This window comes from Mirounga leonina, unplaced genomic scaffold, assembly GCF_011800145.1.
Source record: "Mirounga leonina isolate KUSES-001 unplaced genomic scaffold, KU_Mleo_1.0 Mir_125, whole genome shotgun sequence".
Lineage (NCBI taxonomy): Eukaryota > Metazoa > Chordata > Mammalia > Carnivora > Phocidae > Mirounga > Mirounga leonina.
This window is the reverse complement of record NW_023270305.1, coordinates 51,599,111-51,620,902: the sequence shown is the minus strand read 5'-3', so window position 1 is coordinate 51,620,902 and position 21,792 is coordinate 51,599,111. Positions and strand designations below refer to the sequence as shown.

Genomic DNA, 21,792 nt, shown 5'->3' with positions numbered 1-21,792 from the left:
ACAGAAATTAGTGAAGGTAATGTAATAAACCACCTTTTGTCACTAGGGATTGATGAAATTTAACAACTTGGGGATTATTAAATCAGTTTAGAATGGATTTTTAAAAATAAACTTTTCATTTTATATTTTATATCAGGTTTAGAACATGGAGTTTATTTAAACTTTAGTTCTGAATGGGCCAACCCTTTTTTGTAGCTCTAAGGTGTGTTTCATAATAGTTTGTGTTCTAAAGTTGAGGTCCTAAATTTACAGTTCCAAGATATCATTTATAGAAGACAATGCCTAAAGTCTGTAACCACACAGAAAAGAAGAATAAGAAGTTTTGTCTCCCTTGAAAGCCACTGTGATTTTTACTTTGTTCATGTTTGCTAAAAAACAAACATGGAGATCTAAAGCTTAAAATTTAAATTCTAACTCTGAATTAGCTATTTGCAAAAAAATACCTTGTACAGAGGAAATGTTTACCAAAATAGAAAAAAAAGTTGCAAAAAAAGCTTTTACTATTATAAATTAAAATGGATAGTTACATAACAGAATAGTTATAGTTAATGGGGGAAAATGTAAGTTTAAAGTGGTCATCTAATATGAAAGATTAAAATCAGAATTATTCAGTAGTTGATAATTTACCAATTGAAAAGTAGACATTTTGAGTATGTTTTATATATTATACTTATTGTGTAATAAGTGGTATTTCATATTTTTGATGTGTTAAATATTAGTTTGCTCTACTATTAATGTAGTCCTTGGTTTTCTTAGCCAAGTCGTTGTTTAAAAATTTATACAGTGTTTTGCATTTGCATTTATTTTGGTCTTAAGTAGCAACCTTTTGAGATTGCAGTTACTTGACCCATGAGCATTTGACCTACTTGAGTTCTCTTTTCTTTGAAACACTTGTCCTTCCAGGATACCACATTTGCCTGATTTTCCTTTTAGCTATCTAGTCTGCTCTTTTCTTTCCCCCTTTTAGATCTCTTTTGCTGGCTCCTTCTCATTTCCCCAACATCTAAAAGTTGGAGCGTCCCTGGCCTCAGGTCCTTGGTCCTCTTTTCTTCTTATGTACAACACACTTCCTAGGTTATCCTATCCATTTTCATGTATTTAAATATCATCTATATGCTAACAGCTCCTGAATTATATCTTCAAACTAGATTTTCCCCCTAAATTCCAGATATATATTTATGACATACTTGAGAATTCTACTTAAATGTGAAGAGGGTATCAAAAAATTAAATATGCCCCAAATTAAGTTCCTCATAAGTCTCCTAAACCTGTTCCTCCTTCATTTTTTTCATCTCAGTTAGTGACACATCCATTCTTCCAATTTATATCCTTTCATTTTCTCACACCCACATCAAGTCCATCATCAAATCCTGCTAGGTTTAATTTTAAAATATGGCTTAAATTTTACTACTTCTCACTAACACCCTCCCTCCCCACTATTCTGTTCAGATCACCAACACTGCTCTCCTAGATCGTTAACAACATCCTCCCAACTGGTGTATTTACATCTGCTCTTTAACTTATTCTCAACACACAGTAGTATATCCACAGAGCAAATCATGTATTCATGGCTCTTATCTCATTAGTGATTTCCTATCTCAATTAGATTAATAGCTCTTTCCCTTACTCACTCTTCTCTAACTAGACCCAATGGCTTCCTTGCTGATTTGTGGAACATGTCAAGCATGTGGAACATGTCTTTGCATTTGCTGTTCCTTCTCTCTGGATTGATCTTCCCTCAGATATCTGCAATAATAGCTTTTCCACTTTCTGACATCTTTTTTTTTTTTCCTAATTCACCTTCTCATTAATGCTTTCACTGACCATCTTTCTAAAAGTTCAGTCCTCCACTTCCTGCTTTATTGTTTAAAACTTCATTGAGCCATAATATCCATACAATAATCTGTATCCATTTGAAGTGTCCAATTTGATTAATTTTGGCTGGTGTATACACTTGTAAAATTACCACTATAGTCAAGAGGCAGAATGTGTCCATCAGCCCCCAGAAGTTTCCTTGTGCCCCTTTATAGTTCATCCCTCTCTCTACCCCAACTCCTAGGAAACCAGTGATGTACCTTCTGTTATCATAGATTAGTTTTTTTTTTTTCTGTATTTTTTCTTCCTGCCACTTATTCTAAGTAGCATACTGTATATTTTGTTTTACTTATTAATCTTGCCTGTGCTCCACATTAGCATATAAGGGGGCAAGGATTTTTAGTGTTTTGTTCACTGATGTATCCTCAAGGTCTAGGATGCTGTCTGGCACGTGATGTTCAGTAAATATTAGTTGAATGAATAAATGAATCACTGAATCCATTATTTACGAAGCATCTACCGTGTGTCAGACTCTCAATAGGTGTTGGGGATATATCAGTGAACAACATAGACAAATCCTTTATCTTATGGAGCTGACAGAAAAAGAAAAATAATAGTAATTAGTGTAAGAAAGTATATCAGAAACTGAAGAACCTTACCAAAGCACAGAAGAGGGAATAACCCTCTTTACCCAGGAAGTTAGGGAAGGCAGTTGTGAGCAGGTAACATTTGCATTTGATTTCTCTGACAACTTCAGCTCTCCTATTCAGAGCTGAGAGTCATGAACTAAGAAAAGTTGGTACAGGCAGTACAGATTCCTTAGAGTTTATGAACATACCACTTGCATTTAACAGCTAGGTACGACCTTTGGTAGGGTTTAGTACAGGTTCCTGATGATTGTCATTTCTTTTTTTATCACGTCCTACATGTTGGTTTTCCAGTTTCTCAACCCATAGGCAGTAAGAAATAGCAAGAAGTAAATTGACAGAAAAATTATTGCAAGCAGAAGTAAGACTCTTAGTGCACTGGTCTTAGCATCACTGAATATCAGACTCACCCAGGAAGCTTTAAAAAATTATGGATACCCAGATCTCACCTCAAAGTAAGGGGCTACTGCTTTAGCTTGAGTGAGGAAAGGCTTTCTGAGGAGGCAGGCTGATCTAGAAGCGCAAAACGCAGAGGAAACAGGAAAGGCAAGAAGTTGGCTTTGGTAAGAAATTTGGATTTTTATTCTAAGTATAATAGGAAATAATTAGAAGGTTTCAAACAAAGGAATGATGCAATGTGATATGTTCTTATAGGATCACTTTGACTCATGTGTGAAGGATGGATTATAGCACAGTTCAGAGTGAAGCCATGACACCAAGATCCCCACCCTCCCCCCCCGCCCATATCACTGAGGTTGGAATTGGTTTTTTGCACATTAAAAGCAATTCTCTTTTTTGCTTCCAAATCTCTGTGTGATAATATGTAGGTAAAATGGGATCTCAAGGTGAAAACAAAGCAAAAACCAAAACACTCCATCCCTCATTCTGTTACCAAGGCTAAGTATCCAGAATGAACAGAGTCAAAATTAATACTTCATTTCCAAATGGGATTATGTAGACCTCTGATAATCTCCATTCCACATTTCCACCTCTGTTCCACAATTTTGACAGTTCTCTTCCTTTTTAAAATTCATTGTAACATGTTTCAAAATTTGTTTGTCAAGCCTAGGGATAACATAAAAATCAGTATTGTGCCCCCTCCCCCCAAAAAAATTGAAGCCAGGAGAACATATGGAGTTATTGTAGTGGTCCAGGTGAGATGATGTTGGCAGAGCAGAGGGAGATAATTTTAGCAGTCAAGGTAGAAAGAAGTGAGCAGAGAGAAGAAATGTTTTGAATGTAGATGAGTTGCTTTGAGATGAGTTGGAAAGCATGTGGAAAAGGAAAGAAAGTGAGAAATTAGCAATTACTCTGAGTTTTTTGCATGTATGTTAGTATAAATTGATGATCCTTGTCTTTAAATAGTCTTATTGCTAAGATGACCATCCAATACAGAACTTGAGTTTTTTGATAGCTATAATTAGCCCTTCCACTTAGGAAAAAAAATGAATTAAAAGTAATGATTTAATATTTGGCAGTTAAAAAAATGCTGTTTGTGCTGAAGTAATTTTATTTTTAAACTCCAATTTATAAAGAGATGCATTTGAGATTACTGAGCTTAAATTTTTCCTAATAGGCTTTGAAAGAAATCATTGTATTTATGATATGCCCATTTCTGTATGTATATTATACTTCAGTAAAATGATTTAAAGAGGGAGAGAGAGATTTGAGTGTTTGTCTTTGTAAGCTCATGACCCTGTGAGAATGGGGCTTTGGCACTGCTGAAATCCTCAGCTTCTGACTAGTAGCCTGCCAACAGAAAGCCTCTGGTGTTGGACTTCTTTCAGATTGTTGCTGTTCAGACTCTCTGGTTCTATTCTTGTGGACAGATGGGGTGCTTGAAAGGAAGCCAGGAAACCAAGCCTTAATAGGACTTGGAAATAATTTTTAGATGTAAGTTCTTTATGCTGAACTCGGGGTGACAGTCTATCCTCCTCAGCAATGTTGAAACTGCTTGTGTTTGGCTAGTATTTGTATATTGGCTGGTTGGCTGTGGGCTTCATTCCATGTATGCCACATCTACTGCCAAGATGAATGTAGAAGACCTCTGGCCCAAGCTCATTCATTCTTAGCTGTTGTTTTTTTATCGTGTAAAATATACATAACATAGAATTTATCATTTAACCATTTTTAAGTGTAGAGTTCATTGGTTTTAAGCACATTCACAGTGTTGTGTGAGCATCACTACTCTCTATTTCCAGAACTTTTTCATCATCCCTAACAGGAATGCTACATCCATTGAACAATAATTCCCCATTCCTACCTCTCTCTGGCCCTTAGTAACTTCTATTTATTTTCTGTATCTATGAATTTTCCTACTCTAGATACCTTGTATAAGTGGAATCATACAGTATTTGCCCTTTTGTGTCTGGCTTATTTTGCTTAGAATAATATCTTAAGATTTGTCCATGTCATAGCATGTGTCAGAATTTCATTCCTTTTTAAGGCTGAGTTATATTTCATTGTATGTACTGACAGATTTTATTTATCCTTTAATATATTGATAGACATTTGAGTTGTTTCCACCTTTTGGCTATTGTGAATAATGTTACTATGGACATGGATGTACAAATATCTGTTTGAATCCCTGCTTGTAATTCTTTTGGGTGTATACCTAGGAGCGGAAATGTTGGATCATATGGTAATTCCGTGTTTACATTTTTGAGGAACTACCAAATTGTTTTCCACAGTGGCCGCACCATTTTACATTCTTTCTAGTAATGCATGAGTATTCAAAATTTTGCACATCTTTGTCAACACTCCCTCCCTCCTTTCCTCCCTTCCTCCCTTTCTCCCTCTCTCCTTCCCTCCCTCCCCCTCCCTCCCCTTCTTCCCCTCTCCCTCCCCTTGCTCCCCTTTCCCTCCCCTCCACTCCCCTTTCTTCCCTCCCTTCCTTCCTTCCTCTTTCCTTCTTCCACTTTCCTTCTTTATTTTAATGAATGCCGTCTATGCCTCGGTGGCTCAGTCAGTTAAGCATCCGACTCTTGATTACGGCTCTGGTCATGATCTCAGGGTCTTGAGGCTAGGCTCTGTGCTGGGCATGGAGCCTACTTAAGATTCTCTCTCTCCCTCTGCACCCCCCACCTGCTTGCATGCTCTTTCTCTCTCTCAAAAATATAAATAAGTAATTAGATAAATAAATAGCCATCCAAATGGGTGCAAAGTGGTATTGTGGTTTTGACTCTCTAATGATTAGTGATGTTGAGCATCTTTCCATATGCTTATGGGCCATTTGTAAATCTTCTTTGGAGAATTATCTATTCAAGACCTATGCCCATTTTTTAACCTGTTTTTTGTTGTTGCTTTTGGTGTCATTATTGAGTTGTAGGAGTTCCTTATATATAAATTCTGGGTATCAATCCCTACAGATACATGACTTGCAAATATTCTCTCACATTCAGTTGGTGAATCACTTTTTAGATGCACAGAAATTTTTAATTTTAATGTAGTCCAATTTATCTATTTTTTCTTTTGTTTCCTGTGCTTTTGGTGTCCTATCTAAGAAATTATTGCCAAATCCAGTGTCACTGAACTTTTTCCCCTGTGTTTTCTTCTAAGAGTTTTATAGTTTTAGCTCTTACATTTAGGTCTTTGATCCATTTTGGTTAATTTTTATATATGGTTTAAGGCCATTCTTAGCACTTTTGTATGGGTTTTTAAAAAAATGATTTCCCCTTTGGGGAAGTAGAAAGTAGGACTTTTGAACTTGGAAGCTAAGTTTCAGGTTTCTCATTTTTTTGAACTTTCCTGATAGCTCTATGTGTAATTAATTAAAGAGAGCTTAGTAGTATCACCCAAGATGCAGGTAGCAGTAAATGATGAGTGGTAGTCACTAGGAACCAGCTCAGATTAACTGCTGAATAAGTTCAACTTCCTGTTTATTACCGGGGTTATTAATGTAAGTAGATTAGAGGAAGTAAAAAACAAAGGAAGTATATCTGAATTTTAATAAGTCATTTAATAGTATTATGGATACAGTAGAGAAGCATGAACTGAATTATGATGATAAAGCTAGTGAGTACATGGCTAAATGAGTGGTCACATTCAAACAATATTGATCACAAAATGAATTTGATCTGTCATCCTGTGATACCTGCCCCTCATACACTCTCTTAGTTTAAAGGAAACAGCCTAGTCGTCTAAGGATATAATTTAAGGCTCCCATGCCCAATCACCTATTTATATTGTACAGTCCAACCAAGCAGGACTATATTTTCCATACATGCATAACCTTTCCTGTTGCTGCTTGGAATGTTCTTTATCCACTCCCCATTTTCTTTTTTCTTTTTTTTTTTCCCCCCATTTTCACTTAGTAAGATCTTTCTTCTTCACAGTCCAAAATACTGAATACCTCTCTTTTGAATTTCTCTCCAGTTACATCATCTGGCTCTGATAATCTGAATTCTCAGGATATTTTGAACTTTTCTTTAGCATTTGATACAACTTAGATTTAAAAGAAAACAAAGCACCTATATTAGTGTCTAACTTAATTAAGCAAAAAAGGAGGGTAGTGGGTTATGTACTTAAGAAGCCCAAACATGGTTCCTGGCTTTAGATATCTCTTGGCTTTGTCCATGTCATTCTGTAAACAAGCTTACTCCCCGTGGAGGTAAGATGATGGTTATCAGGTCCAGATTCATCTTTTCAGCTTAGAAATACCAGGGGAAAGAGATGTTTCTCTCTTACCAATATATGTGTATTGATTAAAGACTGATTCTTATTTTTCCTGTGTAGGTCACATAGCTACTCATGGAGAAGTCACTATTTACAGGAATTAGGGTATTTTAAGCTTGTAGTATTTGTCCAGCTCTTTGATCAAGGGCAAGGTAGGGTATAGGTTGACAGCTGATACTACATGGAATAGGTGAGGAGTAGTTTCCCAAAGGAATTAGGCATACTGTACAGGCAAAATCAATATGTGGTCCTCTACAGTGTCTTGGTAGTTTATACCTTCAATAAATTTTTGAATGAATTAATGAGGGAGAGAATCCATATATTAGTTATCTACTGCTGTATAATAAATTACCCCTAAAATTAGGGTCATAAAACAACAAGCATTTATTATTTCACAAAGGAGTTGGGATAAAAATTTGGGAGGAGCTTTGTTAAGTGATTCTAGCTCAGGATTCCTATTGAGCTGCACTGGATATTGGCCAGAGCTATAGCTACCCCAGGGATTGGGGCTAGAGGATCTGCCTCCAGGTTCACCCATGTGGCTGTTGGAAGAGGCCTCCGATCCCTTCTGGTTGTTGGCCATAGAGTGACATAGCAACTGGTTTCTTCCATTGTGAGTGAACCAAGAAAGAAAAAGCAAGCAGGAGGCCACAGTGCCTTGTATGACTTAGTCACTGACTTGTACACCATAACTTCTGCTTTAAAAAAAAAAAGTAAGTATATGTCATAGTTTATTTTTGCTGGGAAATAATGAGGAATAGAGCAGTATAACAAGTATGGAATTAATGAAGTTAGCTCTTTTTGGTTTGTTGTGTTTTAATATTCATCCATTTAGCAAATATCTACTAATATTTAATATAAGAACAGTAATTGCTGTTATTTATTATATTCTCATCATGGCTTCAAGCACTGTTCTGTGCATTGATTTATTCAGTCCTCTTACCAACCTCTGAAATAGGTATGATTTGGGGGGCAGGGGTTGAGAAGGTTATAGATTAACTTTATTTTTTAATAATTTTAGATTTACACAGAAGTTGCAGAGATAGTACAACGAGTTCCCTTATTCTCTTCATCCAGTTTTCCTTGTTAACATTTGTATTACCATGGTACATTTGTAAAAATAATACTGGTACATTGTTACTAATTAAACTACAGATTTTATTTGTATTTCACCAGTTTTTCCATTAATGTTCTCTTTCTGTTCCAGGATCCAATTCAGGGTACCACTAAGTTGCTGACTAAACTACTTAAATTGCATTTAGTTGTTGTATCTCCCTAGTTTCCTCTGGTCTGTGTCAGTCTCTCATCTTTCCTTATTTTTTATGACCATACAGTCTTGAAGCATACCAGCTAGATATCCTGTAGAATGTCCCCCAATCTGGGCTTGTCTATTGTTTTTCTCATGGTGAGACTGGACTTACGGGTTTTGGGAAAAATTACAATAGAGGTGAAGGGCCTTTCTTGTCACACCATATTAGAGGGTACATACAATCCACATGACCTGACTGTTGATGTTAACTGTCATCACATATTAAGGTTAGTGTTTACCAAGTTTCTCCATTGTAAAGTTAACCGTTTCTCCCTTTACCTACTCTTTTCTTTGGAAGTTACTTTTTTATTATTGTTTGGCACTGAGTCACTAAGTCCAGCCCACACTCAAGGGGAAGGAACTAGGCTCCACCTTTTGAAGCAAGTGTCAAAGAATTTGTGAACATATTTTAAATCACTATAGTACATTCCTGGTCAAAATTATTGATGTTCCTCTCACATGTAAAATATACTTGCCCCCTCCCAATATCCTGCAACTCTCTCCTTTTATAATATCAGCTTATGGTCCAGGATATCATTATCTAAATCAAGTCTAGGTGTAGGCCTCATTAGGTATAGTTCCTTAATTTCAGCTCCTTGAGTACATTACCTCTCTATTTGAAGATCTGTGAAACCAAAGAGGCAAATTATCTGTTCCCTACACACCCAGAATACAGTGGTCAGGCCAGACAAAGATAACCACTATAGGCTGTCTTGTTAAAAAAGAGGGAAAATGTTGTCACAGAGGTGCCATTACTTCATGCCACTTCTGAAATTCAACTAGACGTAGGTTGGTAGTTCTTTGATTAGAGTTCAAAGTCTGGGAATTTCTCCATGGCTCTTAGCTTTGTCTCCTGGGCTTTTGGTTCTACACTTTGAGTTATCTTTCCTTTTCTGTGAAAGGTAGCCTGTATATGCAGTTGTATAGTTTCCTCTCCCCATTTCCTGCCTATAGATGTTTGGAAGTCTAAAGGACTCTTCATTTTGTACAGTTTATGTTTCTTTTGGTCCACATGGGCAGTATTTCTGCCCATATAATTCTCTTAAAAAACTTTATGGATCTTCTATAAATTCTTATTTGAACTCACTCCATTAGTTAGAAGCCACACTTAGAAATCTCTGTGAGATAAGCCATTTTCTATCTTGGGTCTCTGCTAAGGGACAATGGCTTTTAGCTTGTTGGAAGCTCTAGTGTTTGATTAAAAGAATCTGTGAGTTGTACTTTAAAATCTTTAAAAGACCTTTTGTCTAACTCAATAGTACTTAGAAGCACCATCTCAGAGCTTTCTGAAGTTACGACAAAGAATTTTATAGCTACATTCTCAACCACATCTTTTAGACCATGTTTTCTTGGCAATGCCTTGGATTTGAATTTTGCTTGGAAGCCATTTCTTATTTTAATATTGTTTGCATCTAGAGAGACTGAGAGTCTTCAGAACCAACAAGTTCTGGCTACTTTTTTGCTGAATTGTTCTTGAGATTTTTTATTAGGAATTTGGAAATCTGTGGTCTGGGTTTCAGTGATGTAGGCTTGGTAAAAGGAGAGGTCTGGGAATTATGAGCATTTGTTTAGTGGTCATTGAATTCAATGGAATTGAATCAATCTGAGATTCAGCAAATATTTATTTATGCAAATATTTATTATGAAATTTATGTGGTAGGAAATTAGAAACAACTGAATGCCCATTAATAGAGGAGTGAATGGGCCAGTGAGGGAAAATAAAGGAATAACCATATAAATGGTTATACCCACTCTACAAATAAATACTCTAGGCATTAAAAAAATTGTTTTTACAAATTATTTAATGAACAATTATTTACAATTTTTGTTATTCATTTGAGAGAGAGAGACAGAGAGAGCACAAGCAGGGGGAGAGGCAGAGGGAGAAGCAGACTCCCCACTGAGCGGAGAGCCCGACATGGGGCTCGATCCCAGGGCCCTGGGATCATGACCTGAGCCGAAGGCAGACACTTAACCATCTGAGCCACTCAGGTGCCCCTATTTGTAATTTTTTATTGGAAAATATTCATGAAATAATGTTCAGTATGGGGAAAAAAGCAAGATACATAGCTGTATATACATAGTATAATCAAAATTTAAAAATTTTTTGTTCTGGTAAAATGCACCTAACAAAATTGACCATTAATGACGTTTTAGTACATTCACAGTGTTAAGCAACCATCACAATACAAATTTTATAAATACATACGTACTTGCACAGGGAAAAAAAATGCCAAAATAATACACAAAAAATGTTCTAGAAGATTATTTTTCGGTGAGGGGATATGTATATTTTTTATTCTATATCCTTTTTAGTATTTTCTGTATTTTTTGTGGTGAAAATGCTTTGCTTTCTTATTCCTAAAAAGTAATTCTAAGCTTAAATAATTAGTTCTCTTATTTTTAATTTTTTTTATTTAAAGAATTTATTTGAGAGAGAGAGGAAGAACACAAGGAGAGAGAACACGAGTGGGGAGAGGGGCAGAGGGAGAGGGAGAGGGAGAAGCAGACTCCCCAGTGAGCAGGGAGCCGAATGCAGGGCTCAATCCCAGGACCCTGGGATCACGACCTGAGCTGAAGGCAGATGCTTAAGAGACTGAGCCACCCAGGTGGCCCTTATTTCTCTTATTTTTAATCACTTTAATAAAATGTTTATTTTCATTTTGTTTACTTAAAATGTTATATAAAAGGCTAGAGGGCTTTTTGGCTTGTGTCCAAGAAAATGCTTTACTGTATTAGGTTAATAATAAGCAGAAAGGTTAATTGAGAAGTTTAGTGAGGTTTGACATTAGACTCTGATATAACATTTCAGATTTTTTTCTTGGATGTTGGACAACATTCTAAGAAGTTAAGATTACTATTTCATTGACTTTTTCAAATTTATTAATATTTGTGATATATATACTTATATATAAAATACTAATAAATATTTAAATATTTTTTGGTCATAAAATGCTCTCCCTATATGTTTTATACTATAATTAGCAGTATTTAGGTGATGAGCTTGTGGAAGAAATCTTTGCACTGTGTTTGGATTTAAATCTTTTGGAGACAGTATTTTATTTTACTTGCAATCTGCACAAAGAAAAGCTAGACTTACAATCTTTTTCAACTAAAGGGAATGCCTACAAGTTTTTAAATTATAAGCCTAGTGAATTTCCTTATAGTGTATGTGATTGTACTCTATACATAAGTAAATTATACATTGATCCTTTGCTGTTGATGGTTACATTACAGAGAGCTTAAATAGGAATTTTGTATTGAATTTTTTGGGAAGAACTTTGAAGTTATTCTATGTATATGTCAGAGTATCTTCTTCAGGGCCTCTCAGCTCTATATCAGCACAGTATTTTGAAAATTTAGAATATTTACTATAATATTCTTTTCTACCCAAACTTATACTACTATCACTCTGACCTGTTATTTCTTTTCCTGTCAACTAAGTTTTTTTCCCCCAGTTTTATTGAGATATTGACTTAATTTAAGGTGTAAACATGATGATTGATAACTGTATATATTGTAAAATGATTATCAGGGTCCTGGGATCAAGTTCCGCATCAGGCTCCTTGCTCAGCGGGGAGCCTGCCTCTCCCCCTGCCTGCCACTCCCCCTGCTTTTTAAAAAAAGATTATTTATTTATTTATCTGAGAGAGAGGGGGAGAGCGAGCAGGGGGGAGGGGCAGAGGGAGAGAGAGTCCCAAGCAGACTCTGCGCTAAGCACGGAGCCCAACATGAGGCTTGATCTCAGGACCCTGAGATCACAGCCTAAGCTGAAACCAAGTCAGTTGCTTAAATGACTGAGCCACCCAGGCCCCCAGTTGATATGATTTTTCAGGCTCCTTTACTCTGTAGATCCCCCTTCCTGTTTTTCTCCCTTATAATTTATTTGTTGAAGAAATTGGGTCATTTGTCCTGTAAAGTTTCCCAAGTTCCAGATTTTGCTGATTGCATCCCCATGAAGTTCTTCCCCCACGCCATGAAGTTCTTAATTGCATGTTTCTCCGACCCCTGTATTTCCTGTTAGATCTAGAGAAGGGTTTCTCAATCTCCACTCTTGCTATTTATTGATTGATTGCTGAATAATTTTTTGTTGTGGGGAACTGTCCCTGTGCATTGTAGGATAATGTTTAGCAGCATTGCTTATCTCTAGCCACTAGGTACCAATAGCACCTTCCCCACTTCCCTGGTTGTGACAACCAAAAATATCTATTGATATTGCCAAATGTCCCCCAGGGGCAAAAATTGCCCCCATGGAGAACCACTAATCTAAGAGGCTTGTGTTTGTGTCTTGGGAAGAATTCATCTGTGGTGGTGGTGTTTCCTCTCTTTTCTGAGCACCATTTTTTATCTTTTTTTGTCATATACATAGTCTTTTAACAGAGCATATACTGAAAATATTCCCTGATGCTTTAGAAGCCTTAATTCTAACATTTGGCATTTATTTGAGCATATTATTTAGTAATATCCAAAATATATTATTTTACCATTTATTTTGAGCTTTAGAAAGAACCAACGTATTTTACAAGCCTCCAGGATTTCAGTGTAGGTTTACAGTTTATATATGCAGGTGATTCTCTTTTTTTTAGTATTATCTTAAAGGAGTGGTTATTCAAAAAGTGTTGATACCTAGTATCATTAATTAGAATTCCAAATGATTAATAAAGGGGAGTATACAGGCTAAGTTTATCCTTGAGATGTTGTAAAATGTTTTCTCAGTGTTTCATCTCCTGACCATGTTGGTCATTGCCTCACTACTCTTTTAGCTTTCTTAGCAATTGATCTTGGTTTCTTGACCTCTTAACTGACTATCCCTTTCATCTTTTATAGCACTGAGAACTTGCTTGTCCCAGTAAAAAAAATAAAAAAAGGCATCACATTCATCTCACTCTCTGCCTCTGTTTGCCTTTATCTTTCCTCTAAGGAACTGTACTCAGTCTGGCCCCACACCTGCCAGCCTCAGCTCTGGTTGGGCTGCCTTTGCTTTTAGATTTATTTTTTTACTTCCCTCTGTAAATCCTTACAGTAGTTAGACACAACCAACCCTGATTCTAGAGAACCAGTCCTCATAAGATAAAATATGATTAAGTCCTAAACGAATGCCGCTGTGTTAATGAGTACTTTTTCTTTTTTAATCAAGTTTACCTGGAAACCCAAATGCATTCAGTAGATACTGTTTCATATTTCATCCTTTAAGTACCGAATTCTATTATTAAAGATCATAGATACTTTTTAATCCCAGTTATTGGCTTGACTGAAACATTTTAAGAAGCATAATAGTCATTGGTAGGATAAAAACAAAAAAATACTACTTGTCCCTAAATGTGCTTCACCAGTGAAAGTTGTTGGTAATTAAAAATTTATTAGTTCATCTGGTTTTTCATTTTTACATTAAACTGAAGAGCCAGGGTATCATCTTTCATTTGGTTTACTTTTTCTCTGGAGCCTATTGCCATTTATGTTAAACTAAATTTTATTTGGTTACTTATTTTAGTGATGCCACATTTGCACTGAATTTTGTTTTTGAAGACTTTTATGATTTTTTGTGGGTTTTTAAATAAAAATGGTTTTGTGTTCTGAGAAACAGAATTTAATCTCTAATGAATTATGAAGAAAAGGATTGTGGGACTCCATCCTTCCTTAGTGATCATTTGTCTGACAGAAATAGAAACTGTGTTGCTAGCTTCCTTTAAATTTGCTTTTAAGAACATCTGCTCTCACATTGACAACAGTTGATTATTGCTGCTGTGGAATGATCTTTTTTACTACATGGTTCATTTTCTTCTTACAGTCTCCAGTGCCTATACAGGCACTTTGGTTTGTATGACACCATCTTTCACTTAGTTACATGTCCCTTTATAATTTGTAAGTTCTTTCACAATATGGTTTCTTATTTCTCTAGTTAAATTTAAAATTTTTTTAATTAAAAAAAAATTTTTTTTAAAGATTTTATTGATTTATTTGACACACACACACACACAGAGCACACAAGCAAGGGGGAGTGGCAGAAGCAGGCAGGGAGCAGGGAGCCCGATGCAGGGCTCAATCCCAGGACCCTGGGATCACGACTTGAGCTGAAGGCAGATGCTTAACCAACTGAGCCACCCAGGTGCCCCCAAATTTAAAATTTTTTGAGTACAGGAATTGTCTGATACATATCTTACACTGAAGAGATAGAAAATACTCAGAATATGCTTTTGATTGATTGGCAAATTTAAAACTGCCCATAATACTCAGATTTTGTGAAATTGGTTTTAGGAAGAATTACCTCAAATTTGACTGTTCTAAAAACCATTGACTCATATTAGTAAAAGTGCTACATATGCTTTTCAAAGCCCAAAGTACATTCTTTGAAATTGGAAATTGTTTACTTTAGTGGAACCTAATAGGCTCATATAGACTTCCCCTTCTTGCTCTTCTTATATTGGTTTAGCCTCTTTAAAACAGGGTAGAAATAAAAGTATATTACCTTAAATCTTCTTTTTAGATTCCTGGGTCATTTATGACTTCTCTGTATTTAGTTTTTGTTCTGTTTTGTTTTGTTTTACTAACTTTAAAAAAAGCATAAATATAGAAGGACCTGATTTACTTCCCTGTTTCTTTGGAAACAAGAATATCTGGTATACTACTGGGTATTTACCCCAAAAATACAAATGTAGTAATCCAAAGGGGCACCTGCACCCCAATGTTTATAGCAGCAATGTCCACAATAGCCAAACTATGGAAAGAGCCCAGATATCCATTGACAGATGAATGGATAAAGAAGGTGTGGTATATATATATACAATGGAATATTATGCAGCCATCAAAAATTTGAAATCTTGCCATTTGCAACGATGTGGATGGAACTAGAGGGTATTATGTTAAGTGAAATAAGTCAATCAGAGAAAGACAAGTATCATATGATCTCACTGATACGAGGAATTTGAGAAAAAAGACAGAGGATCACAGGGGAAGGGAGGGAAAAATGAAACAAGATGAAACCAGAGAGGAAGACAAACCATAAAATACTCTTTTTTTTAAAGATTTTATTTATTTATCTGACAGAGAGAGACACAGTGAGAGAGGGAACACAAGCAGGGGGAGTGGGAGAGGGAGAAGCAGGCTCTCCGCAGAGCAGGGAGCCCGACGTGGGGCTCGATCCCAGGACCCTGGGATCATGACCTGAGCCAAAGGCAAACGCTTAACGACTGAGCCACCCAGGCACCCCCCATAAGAGACTCTTAATCTCAGGAAATAAACTGAGGGTTGCTGGAATGGACGGGGTGGGAGGGATGGGGTGGCTGGGTGATTGACATTGGGGAGGGTGTGTTGTGGTGAGGGCTGTGAATTGTGTAAGACTGATGAATCACAGACCTGTACCCCTGAAACAAATAATACATTATATGTTAATAATAATAATAAATTTTATAAAAAAGAATATCCAGTATAAGGACTAATTTACCAGAGGTGATGAGGAAACCATAGTTCTTAAATGATTTCTGCAGAGAGGATATGCTTTAGTTACACTTCTACTCACTTTTCTCCTCGATTAATAAACAAAGGCAGGTGTTGCATATTTTTTGGGGAGTGAAAATGTTGAATCAGGAGAGGGAAGAACAGAAAAATCTCTTCTTTAAAAGTTACTTTTTTTTTCTTTAAAGATTTTATTTGAGAGAGAATGAAAGTGAGAGAGATCACAGAGGGAGAGGGAGAAGCAGACTTGCTGCTGAGTGGAGAGCCCGATGTAGGGCTGGATCCCAGGACCCTGGGATCATGACCTGAGCCAAAGGCAGTCACTTAACCGACTGAGCCACCCAGGTGCCCATAAAAGTTACTCCTTAAAAAGAAGTGCCTTGCATAGTAAGGACTCGAGCATTTGACTGGTTAAATTGCCCTGCTCTCAAGTTGCTACATTTAGTTGTTAAATTTGAATCTTAGGTGGTCAGCTAGTGTATATAGTAGACATCACGTTGTAGGAGGGACACCCATAAAAGGGTGTGAGTTTTGATAAAAACTGAAGTTATAGAGGGGTGCCTAGGTGGCTCATTTGGTTAGGTGTCCAACTTGATGTCGGCTCAGGTCATGATTTTGGCTCAGGTCATGGGAATGGGGCTGCATCAGGCTCCACGCTCAGCAGGGAGTCTGCTTGAGATTCTCTCTCTCCCTCAGCCCCTTCCTCCCTCCCTCTCTCTCTCAAATAAATAAATAAATCTTAAAAAAAAAACAATCTGAAGTTAGAAAATGTACCAAAAGAGATAATGAATTTAGAAATTCAGCCTGTTGGGGTGGAAATGTCAGGTAGGAGATGGATTTAAGTTTGACCCTTTTGGTTTCCCTAATAGTCACACTCAAATTATGTCAAAGTATAGAGGATTTATTATAAGGGCACATGTGGACTGGAACTGAGCCTAGTTAGCCCCAGGATTGCTCCAGGATTCAAATCTCTTTTTGACCCTCTATTTTTTATTCTGTTTCTATCACTTTCTTTTCTTCTCTTTGCTTTATGGACACTTTCTCTCTGCACACTCACTCCGTTCTCCTCTCCCTTTGAACTGACTGCTTTTGCTTGCTCCATCATAGCTGCTGTATATATAATTCTCTTGTCTTTTCCAGCCCTTTTCCCCTTCACACCTTTTAGTTTAACCTTCCACTAGTAATTAATAAACTCTCCTTCAGTATTTCCCACATGTTTCCAGATGTTCAGGGCTCATCTCATCATTTTATAATTGGGCCATATCTAACCTTGACCAGGAAGTTGTTAGAGTATAAAATACACAGCAGTTGCAGTATAATGGTTAGTCCCCAAAGATATGTTTCATGGATCACTGGTAAAGTTTTCTCAATGTACATAACCTTGGAAGTGTCTTTGCTCTTTGATTTAGAAGGAGAAATCATTAAAAAAATAAAATAAAAAGTCTCATCCTATGATTTTGAACGCTAGACTGTTAGAGCTCCAGTTCAGCCATATACTAAATAGGAAGTCATACTCTAGGCAGTTAGCACATGAAACCCAGTTCACATGCTTTATCATTATATTTTTTGTGCTCAAAACAGCCAAAAACTGTTCTGTGTAAGACATTTCACATGTTTAATTCTTTCAGTTCTTCGAACAAGCAGGAACTTAGAACAAGATTTCAGATTTGGTTTTGATAACAGTTTGTGTCAGGGGCGCCTGGCTGGCTGAGTCAGTGGAGCATGTGACTCTTGACCTCGTCAAGGTGGTGAATTCAAGTCCCATGTTGGGTGTGGAGCCTACTTTAAAAATTTGTGTGTGTGTGTTAAACTGCTTGCAGGTGCAAGTCACTACAGCACAGACCTCTGCAGCACAGGGCCTTGGACAGAGTGGAGTAGGAATTCACTGCCATGCTTGGATTGTATCATTTTGTATACTGATATGTATTCTTTCAACAAGATAACACCTCTCATTTAATGCTTTCTCTGAAAGTTTTCATTATATATCTCCCCACTCTTATTTTAATACATAATTTGTTGTGTTAGAATTGAAAGCTCAACTGAAAAACTGCTCAGGCAATTGAAATAAGTTTTTATTGACTTTGACCTCTGGTCGGTGAAGATTTTCAGTTCTATGTCTGTAATGTTGAAAGAGAGCAAGAGCTTGTTATACACAAGCTATCTTGGCTATTATTAGTATAGGATGGTTTCTCAGCATAAAGGTATAGGGATTTTTCTTCTTTAGTTAATGGTAAGTTAATATGGAATCTGTTCAAGTTTAGTTAACAAAGATAAATTAAACCTTCCATTTGCATTGACTGGTTGGTAAAATGGGTATCTTTCACAATGTACAGGTTACATGATATTTAGGATTTTAAATCATGCTTTGATGTATATTATCAGATTGTTATAATAATATTATGAGGTAAGTGGTATGGCTGTTAGATCCCTTATTAACACATGAAAAGGCTGAGAGACAGAAAATAGTATTTGCTTCAGCTCCCATGGGTGATTTGTAGCACAGGCAAGAAGAAAATAGTTACATTCCAGTTTGCTATTCTTTTTGGAAGACCACAGTCTTTTTTTTTTTTTTTTCTTCTTCTAGGTCTTATTTTAAGAAGAAACAACAAAAACCCAGCATAAAATGGCTCACACAAATATTTTGCTAGCAGCATTGCTACACACTTTCTTCCCAGGCTGCCCACAGCCCAGCTCAGGCCCCTCTGCCCCAACCACCCGGGTCTGCCGGTGGGAGCAGCCTTCTGGGCCGCAGGCCTCTGCCGCAGACCCCATCAGCCAGCTGTCCACGCCCGTCCCCATGTGAGGGAGCCTCACAGTTTCCAGCGGTGAGCTGTGTGAAAGGTGGCGGAACAGGAGTGGAAGACCACAGTCTTTTAAAGTATAGGGTGTTGTTACAACTTCAGGAATATTAAATATTACAACTGTAGTGAATATTTTTGGGTAAACAGCTAGTTTATTGGACATACGTATTTGGTAGTAAGAAGGGAGTGGAGCAGATAATGGCTTCTCTGGAGCTGACGCAAGGGCCATAGGGGTTTTTCTGACTTTGTATGATTTAAACTTTGACATCACCAGCTCTTCCCTGATGCTTTTTGTATATGTTGTTCTCATTGTTCGGTGGTTTTGTGTATATACTACTAATCATCTCCATCCTGGTTCTCTTCTGAATTTAAGGTTTATTTTCAAAGGTCTGCTTTCTATTTGCCACTTGGGATTAATAAACTTGACCTGCTGGTTGATTACTGCTTGAACCCTGGATAGCTTGTGCTGATATTTTAAAAAATAATACTTCTTTGTTTGATGAGCCTTGTTTGTGCCTCTGGCAGTAATCCTTTTGCAGACGTTCACAAGAAACTGGTATTATAATGGTTTACTCAGGTGGGTGTGGACAAAAAGTTTATACTCAAAGCTCTACTTTGCCCCCAAGTACATTTATTTATGCCTGTTGTTGAGGAGGAAAAGTTTTCCTTTACTCTTGAAGGTTCTTTTGGGTGATCTAAGAATTAAATTGACATGAGATAGGTTAACAGGAGAAAAATCAAATTTAATTACTTCCATAAGGGGGCTTGAGGTCCACAGGCAGTAAAGCAAATGAGGCTTATATGGCACCCAGAGCTAAGGAGAAAGGGGTAAGGGTCTGGGACTTCAAGGGAAGGAGGTAATTCACAGAAAGATGAAAACAATAAAATGTTTAGTAAACAAGTGTTTGCTGGGCCATACAGAAACAGTGGGACACAGAGAGGAATTTTAAGACTGCTAAATTCTTCCCTGTCTACCACACCTGGTCCATATTAGGCTGTAGTCAATCTGTGGTGATAGCGCCCTTCGTGGAGGAGGTCCTCTATCTAAATAGTTTTAGGCAGTATAGGGGGAAGATCAAAGTTTGGTTCTTCCTAAGGCTTTTTTTTTTTTTTTTTAAGATTTTATTTATTTGACAGAGAGCGAGAGATAGTGAGAGCAGGAACACAAACAGGGGGAGTGGGTGAGGGAGAAGCAGGCTTCCTGCCGAGCAGGGAGCCTGATGCAGGGCTGGATGACCTGAGCTAAAGGCAGACGCTTAACTACTGAGCCATCCAGGTGCCCCAAGACTTTTCTTTCATAAAAATAATCAGCCTAAAATAATCCACATGCCAAAGAGGCACATTTTTGGAGTGGTAAATTTTGCTCCCCTACACTGTAAGTGTTGTTGCCTCTGCTTCAGATGTCAGTTCATCAGCAGTGTATGCTGTTCACCATTTATATTTCAGGAACTGCTCAAAAACCTTGAAATAATCCTTTACTTTTGTCAGCTCTTCCTCCATTTTAGTGTTCCTACAGCCTTCAGCTGAGCTGCATCTTCTTGGCATGCCCCATGCTTTGCCCCATTTAACTAGAATAGCTTATAAAATGCCTTCAATATAAGATTTTATTTAAGTTTTATTTGAAGAAAGGTATCTATATTTAACTTTGGAAATAAGTAGCTTAGTGTTTTCATGTCACAATTGTGAATGAGGTGACAGTTATGTTAAAGCAATGAAATATTTCTCTCTTTCTATTGTATCACACAGTGCATGGGAATAATTCAGTAATTAGTAAACCCTCTCTGCCCATTATTTTTGGATGGTACAAACGGAATGTAACTTTTACTTTTACTTCCATCAATATGTATTTGTGACTTTAAAAATCTTAGATATGGTAGCTGTGACAGGTGTTATTTTATTAGTGATATTCATGTTTGGATTTGAATTTAACTTTATGGATTTCCCATAGGGAATGAGTCAGAAGAGATGACCTTTGATGGTGGTATTTTTTCAGTGTGTCCTTTGGAGTTATGATGATCCCCAGAAATGCCTCAAAGTCTATTGTGGATGAGGAAACGTAGAGCTTAGGTGTACAGGGCTCTAGCCCAATATCCACTGCATTTGGAGCAGCTGCAGTTTTATCTGTTGAATCAGTGGGGTTCCACAAAAGATTTAGTTTGAAAGAGGATTCTGGGGCTAAAATTTGAAAGCATCAGATTTGTAGTAAGACCTAGAAGTTAGGAAACCTAGGGTCCATTTCTGGCTATCCCATTAATTAGTTTCATAATGTAGGCAAATCATTTGACATATTTTTCTCAGTTTTTCATATATAAAATAAAAATAATTTTGTCTCCCTCATAGAACTGTTTTCAGATAGTGGTTTTAAAAATTGAATTAGGGGCTCCGGGGTGGCTCAGTCAGGTTAAATGGCTGCCTTCGGCTCAGGTCATGATCTCAGGGTCCTGGGATCAAGCCCCACATCGGGCTCTATGCTTAGCAGGAAACCTGCTTCTCTCTCTCCCTCTGCCTGCCGCTCCCCCTGCTTGTGATCTCTCTCTCTCACTGTCAAATAAACAAATAAATAAAATCTTTTTAAAAAACTGAATTAAAAAATAATAAAAATACTGTTAATAATATCAGCAATTCCCAAGAACTGAGAAATCTGAAATGGTTTTGAATTTTGTTATAGAACTTATAATAATAACTGTGGGTTTTCTTTTTCCAATTTTCTGTGATTTAGGGCATTGTTTTTCTTTAAAAAAAAAAAGATTTGTTGGCAGCCTTCCTTACAACTTGATTTCTAATGGAATGACTATTTAAAAATGTACTCATACACATAGATGTGTGTGTATGTGTATATTTTGAAAATTTTATATTGATTTTCTTTCAGTTTCTAAGAACATAATATAAAGCTTAGTTTGGAGAAAACTTTTACCTTTCCCTACATTTCCAAGAGAAATCAAGTCCAGGATGCTTGCATTCATTTCCAATCCTTGAAAGGCTAGAAGATTGCACCTGAAATTGGATTAGCACATTTCTACATCTGATCTTAAGTTACTCTGCATAGTTGGGTTGGATACCATTTCTTTTCTTTCCTCTTTCCTTTAAGCAGAGA

The 21,792-nt window shown here is 36.9% G+C and overlaps 1 protein-coding gene across 2 annotated transcripts in view; it reads left to right on the top strand.

Annotated features, from left to right (window-relative positions):
• Positions 1-21,792, top strand: part of COMMD1 (copper metabolism domain containing 1) — a 181,189-nt gene that overhangs the window by 96,514 nt on the left and 62,883 nt on the right. The gene's annotated exons all lie outside the window — the stretch shown is intronic.